Genomic DNA, 17,454 nt, shown 5'->3' with positions numbered 1-17,454 from the left:
CGAGGGAAGGATTTCTCTCCTTCAGGCTCCTATTGAGGGACAAGCTATGTTTTGACTTGATCACAACACTATTTTTAATGTTTAAGATGTCTTGAAACAATAGAGACTAGATTACTTTTATCAGTAAAGAAGACGTAAAAAACAAGTGAGCTGATACATGACCATCATTTGATTTTTTAATAATTTCAGAGCTGAATGGGAGAGGACACATTGAAATACATACAAAGATATGTCCTGATTTGTAGCTTAACAGAATTGCACTACCATTTTTCTACTGTAAAAAAAAAAAAAAGAAAAAACATTAACATACTAAACTTTCTGGTATATATTAGAGTCAAAAAACAGCTTAAGTGTATGTCTTTAATAGGCACTGTTTGTTGTGAAAAATTTAACTTGATTTCACTTAGGAGGAAAAAAGCAAGCCAGTAAAGAGCTGATCCAATTAGTATTTTGCTTAAGGACATGTTTCTCTTCAAGTGCGCAAATGGTCTCATTGACTCTGATATTGAAGTATCTGACTGGATTGCATCAAAGTGCTAAATGCAGTGTGGTATCAACTCCTAAATCTCCATCTGTAACAGCAGGAAAAAAAAGATGAACGTGAAACCACAGAAATGCGGCAGAAATGTCTGTCCATGCCTAAATCATTGGCTCTGAGAAGTATAATTTTCCCAGAGGTCTCAGTGAGGGGTTAACTCAGATGCCAAGCAAATATAATTTAGATGTCAACATTGTTAATTATTTAATTGTTCATAAAGGCACTTTTTTGTGCAGACTCAGCTATGAACGACATCTCATTCCTGAGACCAAGCTGGGGGGAGGGAAGTTTGCTTTTGGAAAACATCACAATTTGTATCGCCTTAGTATCCCACCCACCCGAACCCAACCTGCTGGAGGCAGCTGTCCCAGCCTCCCAGAGGGGAGACCTTTTCTAAAAAAAACCTGGGATTTCCCAGGATTCAGACCGCTTCCCCAGGAGAAGGGCCCAAGAGCCCAGGGAGACAACGGCTACCCCTGCCTGCAAGCAGAGCACCCGCACCGCTGGGGATGAGCCGAGCCCCGTGCCACCAGCTCACCTCACTAAAGTTGCCCTTGGGAGAAGAGCTCGAAGGAGAAGCATCAAAATTTTCCTTCCTCTGCTCATTTTTTTTCCCCTTTGTGCCAAGGGAAAAAACCAAAACCACCAACAACATGCTTTTACATTACGTGTAATAATGTCTGATCAGCAACAATTATGCATTTCCTGGAATAATTACTTTTCCCCCGAGATTTACTATTCTGATTGAGTTTATCCAGACTGTGATATACTGTTCTCTCAGACCGTTTGTTTGGTCTGATTTTTAACCACAGTTGCTCTAAGCTGATTAAGAAAAATATTCTGTGCTGGTAGAAACTATTTTTCACAAGTATTTTTTGGCTTAACTGAAGCAGAAATTTTCACAGAAGAATTTATTGGAAAAAGTCTGTTTTTAAAATGATGTCTGGCAATGTATACATAAAATAAACATTTCATCTTCCAAAAAAGGGAAAGGGGAATTAGAAAACTGACATTTTTTTCTTCTATAGTATCCATGACAGGAACAATTCTGTTCCTCTTGAACAAGCCACGGTGAGAGAAAGTACCTGGTTATCTATACATATTTGCAGAACTCTACAATTTATTTCTTCATGGTTAACAGACCTGCTTTTCTGCCACATTGTAGGACATCTTATTAAAGTATTCCATAATTAATTGGATTATTAACGGACTTGTCAAAACAAACAAACAAACAAACAAACAAACAACAATGAAAAACTCCAAACAAACAAAATATCTACCGTTTTTAGGCTGATTTAAAATAAAAGTATGTTTTTCTTCTGAAGTTTTAAAATTTCCATTTAAAAGTGAAACAATTTTCAATTTAATTTTAAATTATTTGTTAATTTAACTTTAAAATTTCAAATAAAAATGGCATGAAGTTAAAATAGAATATATTGATCAATAATGTTCAGGATGTTGTTCAGGATGCTAAAAACATTCATGTTTGTCTACAAAATATGCATTCTTCCATAACCCCACATTTTTCATTAGAATTTTCATCAGAACAGTTTAAAAAGTTTAATCTCTAAGAATGACGAAGTCTAGTATCTTTTGGTTTGATGAAACAGGAAATCAGATTTCCTCTTTCAGTATGGCTGCACATCCCCTCAGTCTCAGCAGAGCTACCTGCAATAATCTGTGGTTCAATTCTGCACTTCCTCCTGAGAACAGAAATATCCAAAGCAACTCTCAGTAAAGATCACAAGACCAACCTCAAATCACCTCTTCAGTAGAGCCAGTATTGATAATCTGGTTATAAGATATTATAGTGATTTGTTATTATTATTATTGTTGTTATTCCTACATATAAACTAATCAAGCAAGATGAGAATAAGGTTATAATCTCTCCACATATTTGTGTGTCACCAAGACTCTATAGGAATCAGATTTGTTCTGCTTTATACTAGTGTACCAGAGAACAAAATTAGAATAAGGAAATGCAACACACCAACTCCCGCCAAAAATTCCAAATAGTTTTGTATTTAAAGCTCTCCACAGAAATATTTATAATTTATTCAGATTTTTCCTCAAGAGTCTTAGATTATTTCTAAATTAACAGGTAGTCTGATAGCATTTAGGCATTAGTTCATCAAAAACGCAAGCCACTAGTATTTTGGTGGAAGGATTTCTTTAAGGAGAACTGAATTTCTAACACAGATAAGCTTTCATGAATACTTCCTATTATCGCATTAGCATGTTTTCTGACCTCTGGACTTGAAAATCTCTTCCACAGTCTGGATCCCTAATCTTGTTTAAACCCATATTTAAATGCAGAATAACTGATTAGCCAACATCCTTTGTGCTACACAACCACACAAGTTTCATGCTTTTATACTGAAAAGTGTCATCCATTGTTTTTTATTTCTCTGACCTTGCACTGAAGAAAAAGACATAATGTGATAATACACCGAGCCTTTTTACCACAAATTCAAGGACTTGTTTTTAAAAAGTAATATAGAATAAAAAAGTAGCACTTTCCTCCAAAGACATTTGTTGGACTATACAGTAAAACATCATATTTCTTACATATATGAACTGACCTGCCCAAGTGTGCAAGTATAACAATTAACAAACATTCCTAATTGCATTGTGATGAAAATCTGCCTGCATGGGAGAAGACCTGCCTGCAGAGTTTAAGAAGTGTTGTCTAGAAACCTCATTTGTTTGAATTATGATGCTTGTTAATGTGTAGCGTGTGTATGGATAGCACAGCACATATAAATGTTTTTAAGTAATACAGATATTCCAAGATCAAAATCTCATGATACTGTCTACTGGGTCCTCTTGATGTTCAACTGAAATGAGATTCTACCTCTACTTTATATATTTTACTCAACACGATTCAATAAAATTAGATAATTTGAGTTAGGCAATGTATTTTTTCCCACTCAACTCTCAGAAATTCTAGACAGTTTATAGTTCAAATTAGATCTTGCTCCATAGCTTGAATATTGTGACCGCTCCCGAAGTATTTCTAAAGTGAAACATATTTAGAAAGAGGAATGAATTGCTTCCATCACTCTTCTTTTGTTTCCTGCTTTGAATTGTAAGACATACAATTCTCATGCTTTCAAAGCCACAGTATATCATTCAAATTTTCATGGTGGGTACAGTGCTGGGAGAGCTTCATTAAAACTAGTTTCATATGGGAAACTACTAAAATTGGCTTAACTTACATTGTTTTCCATTGCATTAGAGATCACTTGCTACAGACACTATGACTTTTGGATGCATACATTTTTTTAGAGAATCAAGGGAAACTAATTATGTGGCACTGCGAAACATAAGATCAGCTTTTGAAGTCTCTACACTTAATTTCTGTATGGTTTTGAAATTAGCAATTACATCTAAGAAAATTCTATAATAATCAATTTGAGAAATTTGCTAAAATGAAACATTGAATAAAAATAGGTCATTATACAATTACTGTAAATTAACATATTCACTAATATATGAAAATATGTACGTAATTATGTTAAAACAGGATTTTTTTAATACTACAAACTGTGCTGTGGATGCTAATTCAGAGCAGGTTTTGAGAAATGTAACTGTTTATTTCATACTGAGTCTCATCAGGGATAGTCTTTAAAGGGTATGTGCTGATTATTACTGTACGAGTTTATGATTCAATTTGCGACCTGCATGTCAGAATAAAAGCTGTGGAGTGAGATGGGTCAATTAACCTCATCTGCAAATAATTTGCAACACAGAATACTAGTAGTGTGATACCAATCCTTAACCCTCTGTTTTGTTTTGTTTTCTGAATCAAAGTACACATGCAGTAATTACAGTTAACTGTCATTAATACTGCTGGTACTTAAAATGGGATTAAGGATTTAACACTGGGAGAAAAAAAAGACCAAAACCACCTTTTTTAATTCAGTTACATTCATTTGAAAATGAAAATTAGTTATCTACATTGAAAACAAGAGTCAGAGAGTCACCAGAACATGGAACCTCTTTTTATCCAACCTCAGGCTTAATTAAGCTGTGTAGCAAAATACTCCTTCCCTCGGACACATCAGGCTGATCTCTTTTTCACTTATTCTACCAGTGTATCTGCTACTATTCTCAGGGAAGGCAGGGAGGGTGAAGGGAGCTGTCATGATTACAAAACAAAATATGTACAGTATGTTTTTAATTAACTATACAACAGTTTGAACCTTATTTGAAATATAATTTAAGGAGCAGAGCAACAAATCTACAGTGGAGAGCTAATTAAGTGATGCTCTGTGTTGCTTTGCATTACTGTCAGTTTTTCCCAGCTTTCTTGGTAAAATAAATGTAATTTTCTGTTTTGTCATATATAAACATGAAATTTTAATCAACTGATGCCTCGTAAGGCACTTTGTAATTGTATTTTCCTTGAGCGTTAATTATAGTTTTAATATTTTCTTTCCCTGCTACTGGCAGTTGTTCATAGCACTGTTCCGATTATCATATGCCTGCCTTTAAGATTTCCTGCTTCACTGTTAAGGACTGACTGAAAAGGAATATTGTGCATTTAAGCTAAATGCCTTGTGCGTGTTAACAAGCAAGGATTCCACAGACGCATGATTTATAAAGTTGCACACTCAGACTGGTAACTTTTCCCCCCTCAAAATGCAATGTCTGGCAGAACATGTGGTAAAAGTAAATCTTTGGAAATTGGAAAAAAAGCCACCCTTCTGCTCTGGTTATGTGGGCTAGTATCCTCTCCTTGCGTGATCAAAACAAAAAGAAAAAGCACGACAGATAATCCCTGAATACCCAGCCTTTAAATATGCAGGAACCTTAAGCACGCAGAAGCAGGTTAGGTAAATGCATGCATTATCCAAATTGGAGGTGTGAAAGCAACAGACAGCAAACCTCTCACCCCCAACCTCAAACCAGTTCAAGCTCCTTTTCTGTAAACAGAAATTTAACAATCTAAAGGGAGACTTCTTCCAGATTTGGGGTAGAAAATGACTAGGCAAACTTGAAATGAAATTTGTGATCATTCTAAAGCGGTGATGTAAGAAGCCTGTCGCTTCTTATATTTGTCTAATGAGCAGTTGACTTACAAAGACCACAAGGTAATGCACATCTCATCTATTTGCACCTACAATCTTACTGACAGATTTTTAGAGACAAAGAAAATAATCACTATTTAGCTCTTCTATATTAAACCATTATTTTCCAAACTGTCAGACAAAACTCTCCTAATTAATATATTGTACCTACTAAATTATTGTTACATCCCACTAAGACAGCTTTTAAAGAAATGAATTCTACACTTAAATATAAAAACCTCATCACTGCCTCAAGCATGTTGTTAAAAGATGATATCATGTAAACGCACGCAAAACGCATGGTATGGAAAGCTGTTTTACCAAACTCATATGAACATTCAGTTCAGAAGGAGTTTTTATTGTACAGAAACAGGTATTTTTCTGCACAGTTTGAATAGCAATCTCACTGCATTCCCTCTTAGAGCATCTACTAATACATACAGCATATTCAGCTCGGCTTCTGCCACTAGAAGCAGAAGTATACTTGTGTGTGCTGGTGATGTGCTAAACCATGTTAATCCAAATCCATCTTCCTCCTGATAAATCGCTCAAGGCAGCAAGTCAAAAAACATGACTGTGTGCTCAGAGCGCTCTGACACACAGAGCCCCAATGGCTCATCTGTTGTCTCTGCCCCTTGTTGGATCTCCAGCTCAAATGCCCCTCCTGTGTCCCTTTCAAATATTTGCTGTATAGTCTTTGAACCACGGGATTATGTCAAACACTTAACCTTCATTTTTTAAAATAAAAGGGTTTTAAATATTATATTGTAATGAAGAAAATCAAAAGTACAAAGAGATTCAACAGCTATTAGACAAATAGAAAGAACTTCAGGTTCATTTCATAGTCCCAGGGAACTGGCTATAGGTGGCCCTGCTTGAGAAGGGGGATTGGACGAGACAACCTCCTCAAAACTACCACAGTATTCAGGACATCTGGCTGTGGCTGCCTGTGGCCAGCAGTGCGCTTGGACCGTGTTTCCCTCTGTATGATTCATCGATAAATGCTCTTTGTGTACTTATACATGAAAAAAGTATATTATTTTGTTCCCTTCTAAAGGTTTTTTGTCCTGTGTTTCCCACAACTGATGATTCAACTGAAAAACAAACAAACAAACTAACAAAAAAAAAAAAAACAACCACAAAAAACAAACAAACAAAAAAACAGATCTACTGAATGGATGCCAAAATACGAGAAAAAAAATATTTAAAGTCAAACCTGTCACCTATCATAGTCCTTAGGTTACAATTTTTTTCTATATTGCCATCAAAGATAGCAAGGAGGAATGGGGGGTGGGGCAGAAGGAAATAATCAGTAAACAGCATGTGCAGAGTAAAACAGAAATACTGGTATAAAAGGTATAAAAGGTTATGGTTAATCCCATTGACAGTGAAATTCCATTCACGGTTATTCTGTCGTTTGACTACTGTTAACTAAAAAATGGTCTTGTAAAGACAGTGACCATTATATAAAGGAATTATCCAAGCCATGTTTAATAGTTACTACAAAACAAACTCCTTAGCTAGCAGTAGGGCTACATGAGGCACAAAAAATAGCTCAATTTCTACTTTTTAGTGAACTGAGTAAACCAGCGTTAAGAACACAGTCTCAGACACAATATTTCATTTAATAGCATCATAAACACCAAGTATGCTAATAAACCCAACATTCAGATCAAATCACACTTAAATTAATAGCTAAAAATAAAAAAATTCGCTCCTCCGCTACCTGTCCTCCCTCAGAAAAAGAATAAAGCAACCTATTTCAATGCAGTTAAACAAAACGAAACAAAACCCTAACCACACGCACATAATGACAACTGGATTACGGACAACTAAAGCACTGTCAAAAGCACTGTCACACCAAATAATGCTGTACAAGATAGTTAATACCATCACAGAATAATAGATGTTCTCTTTACACATTTACACACAGAGCTGCAGAAGAAATGCACAGGGGGACAAAATTCAGCCTGTACTAAACAACACTTGCTTGTAAAAGTAAGGTAAGGGATCAAGAGTAACATATTAAGATAATACACAGGCTAATGTTTAAAGTTCCTTTGACAACAGCCATCTTTCCTGGAAGGATGAAAACGGGGGCTAGAGCAGGAAGTTTAGGAGGAAAATTGATACTTTGTTCATATTGCTTTAAACACCGCTGTGTCTTGCAGGGCAGGTTGGCTTTGCTCTGCAACATTTCTGTGAGACTGCTCGGTGTTTGAGACTTTTTTAATAGAAGATTTTGGTTTAGCATTTATCGTCCCTCAATTTGCACACAAATCCTCAAGAATAGGTTATAACGGATCCCGTTCCACCTTTGACAGCACCAGGATAAAGCCAGAGGTTGCATCGCAGTGTCCAAGAGCCGAGGATGAAGCCACGTGCAGGGCTGAACAACAGCAGTTTACGGCACAGGCAGTGCTGAAACTCATTTTTTTGTCTCTCGTTAGAACCCAGGCAAACAGTAAATTCACAAGACTTGCCTTAATATATATACACAATACCAAAAATATACTATTTGAAGCATAAAGAGCATTGTTTTATTGTGCGGGTGATAGGTAATTCCAAGATAAAGTGGAGTAAATTTTGAGTCATTTCAATTAACGTGCTCTAGTGAAAACAGAGAAGAAAACTTGCTGTATAATTCTCTACAAGTTCATTCCACTTGTCAGCTTTCATCCACAACAGAAGTCAAAGTTGTCAGATTTACTACTACACTTCTCATCGGCCAACTGCCGAAGTAGTTAATAAAACAACTACTGTCTCTATTTTCTCAACTATAAAATAAATGCTAGTCTAAATTCTTGAGTTTTTTCTTGCACAAGTACTTAATTCTCTTTAGAACAGGCACAAACTATTGTTCCTGACCCTCATATGTCTTATAATAGCATTAATCATGCTAAATTCTTTTGGTGCTCATGTGGATATAATGTAATTATAACAAATTCCTGAAGATAATTTCTTATTCCCATTGGTCTTTGAGGCAAATCTAAAACGAACTTAATTTCTAAAACATGCTGTAAAATTTCTTAAAAGAAAGGTTATAAAGCAAATTTAAAATATCAGTAAGGAAGAGTAAAATTATTAAACTAAAAAGGATATATGATCAAAACCAATTCATTTCTAATGTATTTTGCCATGTTTTCTTCCCATTACACAAAGCAATAAAGCCTTCAGAGTAGTCTGAAACTACAAATGCAGTTTATCCCCTATGAAAAAGGCTTATTTTTAAAGCACAGAAATTTGAAAAATATTCTGTATGTGCACGAGACTACTCCCAAAACAAAACTTGAAAGCTGATACCCAACAATATTCATATCCTAATAAAATGTTGACAAATAGAGGATTTCTTGAATTCTCTGTGTATAATTTTCTAAATGCTGCTAGGAGTTGGGTTTTTGTTTGGTTGTTTGGTTTGGTTTTTGGTGGTGGTGGTTTTGTTTGTTTTTAATAAAAAAAAAAACATTGAATATCAATTGAACTCATCTGCCAGAAGTGCAATTACTGGCCTTCATATATAAAACTGCTGTATGAAATTCTCCAGACACACAAGTCATGAAACACCCATTAGGTCAAAGCACACAATATTTGGAGGACAAGATTGTTTATCAGTAGATTATAACTTTAAGAGTCCTTATTTACTTTTTTTAGTGTAACATATAAAAACATGGATTTACAGTATGGTCTCATTTTCCTTTTAAAATAAAGGCAAAACAATCATACTCAGAGCTTTTGGACTCTCAAATAACAAAGAAAATGGAGCAAATGCACTATGTAAGATACAAATGAAAGAAAAAAAATGTGAAAATGTGAAAATGTGAAAAAAATTATTTGGAAATTTTAGTTGTTATTATGGAAATTTAATAAAATCTGTTTAAAAAGGGAACCTGTAAGTAGGACTTTCCATATGAAAAGTGCACCCGGTGAAATTTGAAATAAAAAAGTTAATTTCTGTAGCATTTCTCAATAATAATACATACTAGACACTATTTTTATAATATGTCCTAACTATACATTCTAAAATATATGTCCTAAACCAACTTATTCTTTGCAATGTGCTTCATCTATAAGAAAATGATAAAGTAGTTGTGGTAGCTAATCCGCAAAGGAAAGAACTCATTGCTTTCAGATTACTTAAAGTTTAAAAAAAAATAAAATACAAAGACCTGCAATATCAATTGTCCAGAAAATCTAGGTTTCTGAATGTAAATTTATTTAAAAAAAAAAAAAACAGTGCTGCTCCTCTACGTAGCTGTTAATATGATCACCTTCCTTTTAGAAATCAAATAAGGTTTAATGGACATCTCTAGGAATTAATAAAAGTTTAGGACCAGACGAAGAGTGATTTCAGACTGGTGAAACAAACTAACAAAACAGTTCTCCGAGTATGTTTCACACAATAAAGGTCCCACATTGTCTAGCTAGCAGTCTAAAACAATTGATTTGATTTTCCTGAGTGTTGAACTATATCTGTGAAATTTAACTCCTTTAACTTCCTAAGTAGCAGTGTTTCGCTATTTTAAAATCCTGCCCTTTATCCCTCCATTATGCACCATTTTGTATTGTCCCACATAATTTCTCATATCACACAACAGATGAATTCAGTAAGTAATTTTAAACTGATGCAATACAAGTATTAATGTTTTCATGAAAAGAAAAATTCTCTTTGTGAAAAATGGCTGATCATTGTTTATGATTTAGGATTAAAGAGAAAGCGTGAAATGAAAGAAAAAACAGGATTTAAGGCTATAAACTCTCCAGGAACCAGGACTATGATTTCCTCTGTTTACACGACGTGAACCAGAGAGGGTGCCCCTTCCTGCTCACACCCTGTGGATGTTGCTGCAGCACAGTAAACAATTATAAACACTTCCCTTTGTACAGTATGGCTTTGTTGATAACAGCAACTACAGTAAGCCTCTTGCTCAGAAATCAAATAGTATGTGGTCATCAAGTATTTATTTTAATAAAATGCAACTGGAAAAAAAAAATGTGGATACTGGCGCAGCCTCTAACATGTAAATACCACTTCATTTTCACCTTTGAGCACAATTAACATAGATGCTGCTATAAAAGGTTTTCATGATATCACACGTGGCGTAGGGCAGACTGAGGCCAAGTGACAAAATCTACCCCGCGTGTTTTCAGAGACTAAAAACAAACTGAAGACAGTTGTCTTCTCCAAGGAAAACCATAGCAAAATGAATACATGCACACAGAAACATGGACTTGCTTAAGTCAAACCCCCCCAGAATAAAACAAAATAAAATCAGTTTGTCTCTGTACTAAGCAGTGAATCTATAAACTGTTTTCCACAAGAGGCATAGGTTCACCCTTTGTAAAACCAACATCTTTGTAAATAAACCATGAGAATAAGAGCAGCTTAATAAACCTCTACTTCCTTTCCAGCTCTCCACAGATCAGGCACGGGAATTCCCTCTACCGACCCCTTCATTTGTGAAAAGCTGAAGAACAAAATCTGGTAATGAAGCCTGGAGTCTCCCTAGTCCCTGACCTCTCTCTCCCCACAGCCCGATTCCCCCTACAGGTTTCTAGTTATTTGAAACGGAAAGATGCACAAACCTCAGCAATGCATTCACCACTCCTCATTCTAGAATTAGGGGCCATTATTCATCCCTGGTTCCTTATTTCTCTGCTATTTAGTTCATCTCCTTGCTGTTGCTATGGGTGTGGAGGGTGGCAGAGGAAGGTATTACTAAGTTCCCAGACCTCCTTAAACTGCTCAGAGCAGCATGGCTAATCTGACCACGCAATATTCAGAACAAGTGCTCATACAGGGAACCTTCCCCCTTGTTGGGGAAAAAAAAAAAAAAAAAAAAGGAAAAAAAAAGAAAAAAGAAAAGGAAAAAACAACAACAACAACAAAACACACACACAAAACAAAACACAGCCTTCCCCCCAGCCACCTTCCATGCACATTAAAAACATTTTTATTTCATACGGTGCCTTTTTTTTTTATCCCCTCCTCTCCAGACACCTCCTCATTTCAAGACCCTCTTCAACAGTAAGTCTCTTTCAAGAGGCCTGAACCAGCTAGTATTTTTGCACATACAAATAGGAGTGTCATCTTCATGCATATAATGGAATGGTTCACATGAGGAAAGTTCCTGAGGTGCCTGAGGATCATACAGCCCTACACAAAGAGATTAAAAAGCCAAATAAAAATGAGTAGTCTCTGGCCACTAGATACTTAAGGCTGAATACACGGGTGTGGTTGTTTTTCATGTGACATTATTTCCTTTTCCCAGCAAGCCTTCTCTGCAGCAGATTTTGTGGCCAGGCTCTAACCAGCTAATGGGGCTACACTCATACTAAGTAGGTTGTTGCTGCCAAAACACCAACAACTGCACTGTCTCACCTGCATGAGGGCAACTCACCTGCCACAGCGAGTGACCAAGGACAGCCCAGACCTAACATGCTGCATTTGCCTTTCCCCTCAATGTAATGTCCTGCACCAGGTGCTGGTTGCCTCAGAAAGGGAGTATTTTAATATCACACAAAAAGTGAGTAGTTCACATAATTGTCACCATTCCTTCAATTGCCTGAGTGATAATAATTTAAAAAAAAAAAAAAAAAAAAAGAGCAGTGGCTTTTTTACAAGGAACAAAAAAGAAACACCATTTCATTTCTGTCTGGGGGTTTTACTTAATACTCATTTGTTCACACAGTACTGCTTGCAAAAAAATATTTGTTTGATATAAAGGACATTGAATAATTTATGCAATATTTAATAATGCAGTAAACCAGGGAGAGTTCAGCAAGACAGGCATGGCACTCTACATTATTTGCCTTGCCCGCCTTGATTTTCCAACTCAGCCCCCATGCTTACAGACCATTAGCACACACAATATAACAAAAAAGAAATACTGTCTAATTTGGAAATTAAACAAAGTGTCTGGTTCTAGTTCATAGGATAAAACATCAGCTTTCCTGGTCATGTATTTTTAATAAAAATAAAATAAAGGCTTCAAGAACAAAATCAAAATTAATGGAATGGGATTTATATCAGCATCCAGTCCATTCCATTTGAGTCCAGAAGCCATATGAACTAAGTCGCAGCAGAGTATTAGTGTGATAAATGACTAATGGTTCTTCAGCAGGCTGCACGGGGTATCTTGAAAGCAAATACATTTTAGAATACCAATAATTGCATCAAGCCAAGTACAAAGCTTTCACAACATATTATGGGTCTCCTGACTTTTCATTCTTTAAACAGCCATAATATACATAAGCAATATATCAACTTCTAGGGCATTTTACTTTGTTTTCTGGCTTTTTTAAAGCATTTAATATACCTTTTACTCATTCCTTAACTCCATTATTTTTTCTACTTTGGCATCTCCAAGCAAAACATTTTTGAACCCTGCTTTCAAGAGATGTTATTTTTCTCAGTAAGAAAAGCAGGTAGAACTCTGTATTTATAAATAGATGTTTAGAACACTACATAACATCATAAAGATGATCTCAATTTCTTTCTCCTGTTTTCACATTTACTAAATATTTTTGGTGAGCTGTATACCAAAGCCTGACTTTTCAATAGTAGATAACTAAGCAGGGTTTAGGATCACAGGATCTAAAAAGCCAAGTCTAGATTTTCAACACTTCTATCTTCTCCAAATTATAACTCAGTGTTTAGTCTGTCAGTTTAACTCTACACAGTCCACAGATTACAGGCTTTCCTTTGGAACTATGCACTTTATTGTTCAAGAATAAAATGTGATTTACAGAAATGAACATAATCTTTCAGATTTTCTAAAATCAGTATAAACGGTTTGCTTTTTTTCCTTTTTCCTTAAAACAACTTGTTTAGTGCAAATAAATCTAAAAAATGGGTCACAGAATTTTTAAGTTATAGTGGTTTGTACTGTATAAAAGACAATACGTATTTCCTACAGACAATCATGCCACCAAAGAACATGCATGTTTATATTCCATCTTTCTGTTTACAAACACTGACTTTAGAGCTACAAAAAAATTGAAAGTTTCAGCATTGCTTTCACCACCAGCAGCATCTGGATCCAAAGGAGACAGTTTTCACTATTCCTGCACTCATGAAAAAAACAACATTTATGATCTCTCACCTGAGCTTAAGCATGCCCCTCTGTTTGGCAACACATCTGTTTGCCATGAGAATTCTTACGGCAAGTTACATTTAATTGCAAAGGATAACATGCATTGTATGCCTAGATATCACTCCAAACCAGATTTTCCCATTTGGTATGTAATGGATTAAGTCATTTCAAAATTTTCTTTTCCCTGACAGATTTATTGTTTTAATCAATTTGGAAGGAGTTCACTGCTTCGGTAACTTAAGTGTCCTCTTTATGCCACACAATGACTCAGGGATGTTGGCTTCAGGGAACACAGAAATCTCACTTCTGTTAAAAGCAGGCTATTGTTGGTGTTTTTGTCAGTCTCCATTTAAGCTCTTTTACTTCCAGAATTTCTGCACACTCACTGAGCAATGTAGCAAGTTCATAATGCCCATAACAAGAGGGCATTAATTATAAGCTCCAGAGTTTACTAAAGGGACATCACCAGAGATCAATCATTGTGGTAATTAGTCTATCGGTATTGTAGAAAGCACCAAAACAAAGGAAATGCTTTTTCAGTCATTGTGCTTGAAAAGCGTTATGCAATTCATGTTTGTCAATGCAGTTATAAGCTGCCAAATTATAAGTCAGATGAAACTGGGTATCAAGTACAATTTCTGCAAAACAAACAAGTACGTGCAACTGCTTAAGGATGTTGTTTGTATATGAAAAGCTTTATCATTACAATTCATTCTGCTGTTTATGGAGGAGACCAATCCCACTGGTTTTCAACTGAAAAGCCCAATCATTAGGTTACATTTCACGTTTGTCTACCTAATGCCATATTTTAAGAGCATGGAGGGCACGCAAAGGAGAAAGTAAAGGGCAGGAGGGCAGAGGAGGATTTTTTTCAGACCTGAAAGAAAGATCATTTTGTGGGAAGACAAGCACATATATTGCCTTGTTTGATCCAGAATCCTAGCAGCCAGCTTGAATAGCGAGTTAAAGCCTGCAGATGGCCTCTCCCATTTTCAGGGAAAGGCAGGGGAGGAGGGAGAGGCAGAGTGGGTAGTTGCTGAGGCATAGCTAATCTGAGAGGACAGTTCATGCTTATTATAGACCCATTGCTGATAATAAAATCTGAATCAAACTGCCGACTGGAATCCACTTGAGACTCTCCGCTTCTTTAATTTTTAAAGTTATGGAAGCACTTGACACTGAGGTGGATCAAATATCACTAGTTTGCGTGCAAATACTTACTTAAGCAATCCAGCGTTCCCCAATCTGTGCAAAAATTTCAGGTGAGCACTGTGAAACAGCAACTAATTATGATGTTCCATTACCCCTTTTCTAACCGTCACAATTGGCCCTAAGTGGTCACGGCTGATTTATTTCAATTAGTTTTCACAGGCTTAGCGTTATGACAAATTTATGTTTTGGCTGCAGGAAATTGGTGGCAATCACGAAACCACCAAAACATCAAAACAGAAGGGAGCGCCCCCGCTAACAAGGAGGCGGCTCAAATCCCTGGGCTGGGAGCAGGGCAGCCAGGCTGACAGAGGTCTGGGAGAAAACCACTCCATCTTCTCCTGGGTGTTCCTTGTGCTTCTAAATAAGGGACCGGGCGGAGGAGAAAAAAATAAATAAAATAACATAAAATAACATAAAATAAAATAAAATAAAATAAAATAAAATAAAATAAAATAAATAAAATAAAACAATAAAGTGTGCCTCCTCTAGATGGCACTAGGAAAGGAAGGTTGTGCTGAAGTGCTGTAGCAAAGAACAGTTCTTTGGATGCAGAATATTCATCTGATTTGTTGTCTTTTTGTCTCCACACAGTAATTGCACATAAAAAGCCGCTGTCTACAATGCAGTTTATATGGGCTATATCTAAGACGACTACATTAGGAAGTACATCCAAAAAGCATGAATTGGCAATACCGCAAACGATTCCTATACATGCCAGGAAAAGAAGAAAATTTGGACTTCAGTCTACCCACAGATTCAAATGAAAGTTCAAATTCAGATGTAAGTATAATTCTTTCTGAAACTGAAGAGACTGAATATGACTTCTCATCTTTTCAAGTAACACCTTTCCTTTAAAAAAGGCATCACATTCACAGTTTTTAGTATAAGCAGTAATTTCAACAGCCTGTCAGGTAAATTCAAATTGTTGAAATTTACCTATCTTAATAGGTAATACTTTGCTTCCTTCCCACAGTTGACTTAAATTCATATCTTCTGGCTAGTATCTCCTTCTTTAGTTCTCCCTTTCTATAGTATAAGGAGGCGATTGTAAATCCTATGGCATTTTAAAAACATTTTTTAAAATGCTGTGATATTAAATGCTAGTAAACTAGGATTCTATTATGATGCAGTCTCGTGACATGACTATATTGATTTTCTGCAAGATATGCAAGTGTATGCATTATAAACAGTATCATAAATTCAGCTGCTGTGTTATAATTTTCATAGTAATACAAGGAAATTACAGCTATGTAGAATCTTTGCTACATCCAGAAGCAGTACAGGTAAAAGCATGGTTTGGTTTTTGTATTTCGGTGCCTATTTCAAAAATATCCATATGCTCCAAGTTTCTTCAACAGCTCACTGTTAGAATATATTACCAAGAAGAATATCCATTTTCTTAAAACATCTAATTTCTTTTTAGTAGTAGACCTGGTTGAATATATATTAACAAAACAGCTTTCCATTTTAAAAACATGAGCTCTTCTCACAAATTAAACAGTTTACAGTTTTCAGGAATGTAACTATTCTGAAGATATTTTTTTACTTAAGGAGTAAAGCATCATTATTTCTTTATATTTTTAAGATTAATACTTTGTTGATAGATATATGTATAGGAACAGTATGAAAAATAAAGATTTTTTTCTAAATCAGAAAACATTAAAATCAGTGTTACACTACAAAAAATATTTTTCAGCAATCGGTCATTTTTTTCATATAGAAAAGCAATTCTTATCCCTTTCTACATCTATTTGTAGTACAAGTGGAATTAAAATATGAAAATTGTGGAGAAAAAAGATATACCCATAATGACAAAAGTACTTTTAAAAGTAAAAATTGATCTCTAAAACCAAAGTGCCTGCATGTGATTGATTTTCAACAAGCAAAACCTTTAATTCTATTTTTTAATCATTCTTCAACTTCAACTGAAATATATCATTAATAAATTTGAGCTAAAGTTTCTAAAACTTCCAGAACCCCATGACTGGGACTGAGGAGAATCTGGTAACTCTACAAGCATATATCGTTTCAGTCAAATCAGATTTGACCATGGGCAGACCAGTAGTCTGATGTAATTTTAGATATAATAGCTAGGTATCAGTTTAGGCCAAATTCTAAACCCATTAGCTCCATGAAAAAGGAATATGAACCTCCAGAAATGTAACATCCAACAGTTCATTTTGAGGTTTGTTTAAATATTACTTACACGTATATTCTCCTCTGGAAAAGAATATTTTCCAAGAGCTTTAAGAAGTTGAAAGAACAATACTTGGGGACAGAACATAAGACCATTTCATTTCCTAAGGCTCTGAAGAAGTTGTATGGTCCATATCAGGACAGTATGTTCCTCAAATATTTAGTTCATATTCACGCTTCAAAGCTTCTCTTTGTTAATAATAATTACAGTGTAATTGCTTTGTAATTATTTTTCTGCCTTTAATTGTAAATTAAAGTCACAGCCAAAAGATATTTCTAATAAACAATTTCCTTTAACTTATATCTCAATGAAGATACAGGCATTCAGGAAGAATTATGTCAC

At 35.4% G+C, this 17,454-nt stretch overlaps 1 long non-coding RNA gene across 1 annotated transcript in view; it reads right to left on the bottom strand.

The window, feature by feature from the left end:
- The window catches only part of LOC139828926 (uncharacterized), a 57,805-nt gene extending 46,444 nt beyond the window's left edge, over window positions 1–11,361 (bottom strand). Inside the window, exon 1 of the long non-coding RNA XR_011741006.1 lies at window positions 11,194–11,361. This is a non-coding gene — a long non-coding RNA (uncharacterized lncRNA). The remainder of the gene's footprint in view (window positions 1–11,193) is intronic.
- Between the last annotated feature and the right edge of the window lie 6,093 nt (window positions 11,362–17,454).

Source organism: Patagioenas fasciata, chromosome 1, assembly GCF_037038585.1.
Source record: "Patagioenas fasciata isolate bPatFas1 chromosome 1, bPatFas1.hap1, whole genome shotgun sequence".
In the NCBI taxonomy this organism is placed as follows: Eukaryota; Metazoa; Chordata; class Aves; order Columbiformes; family Columbidae; genus Patagioenas; species Patagioenas fasciata.
This window is presented reverse-complemented; position numbering and strand designations above follow the sequence as displayed.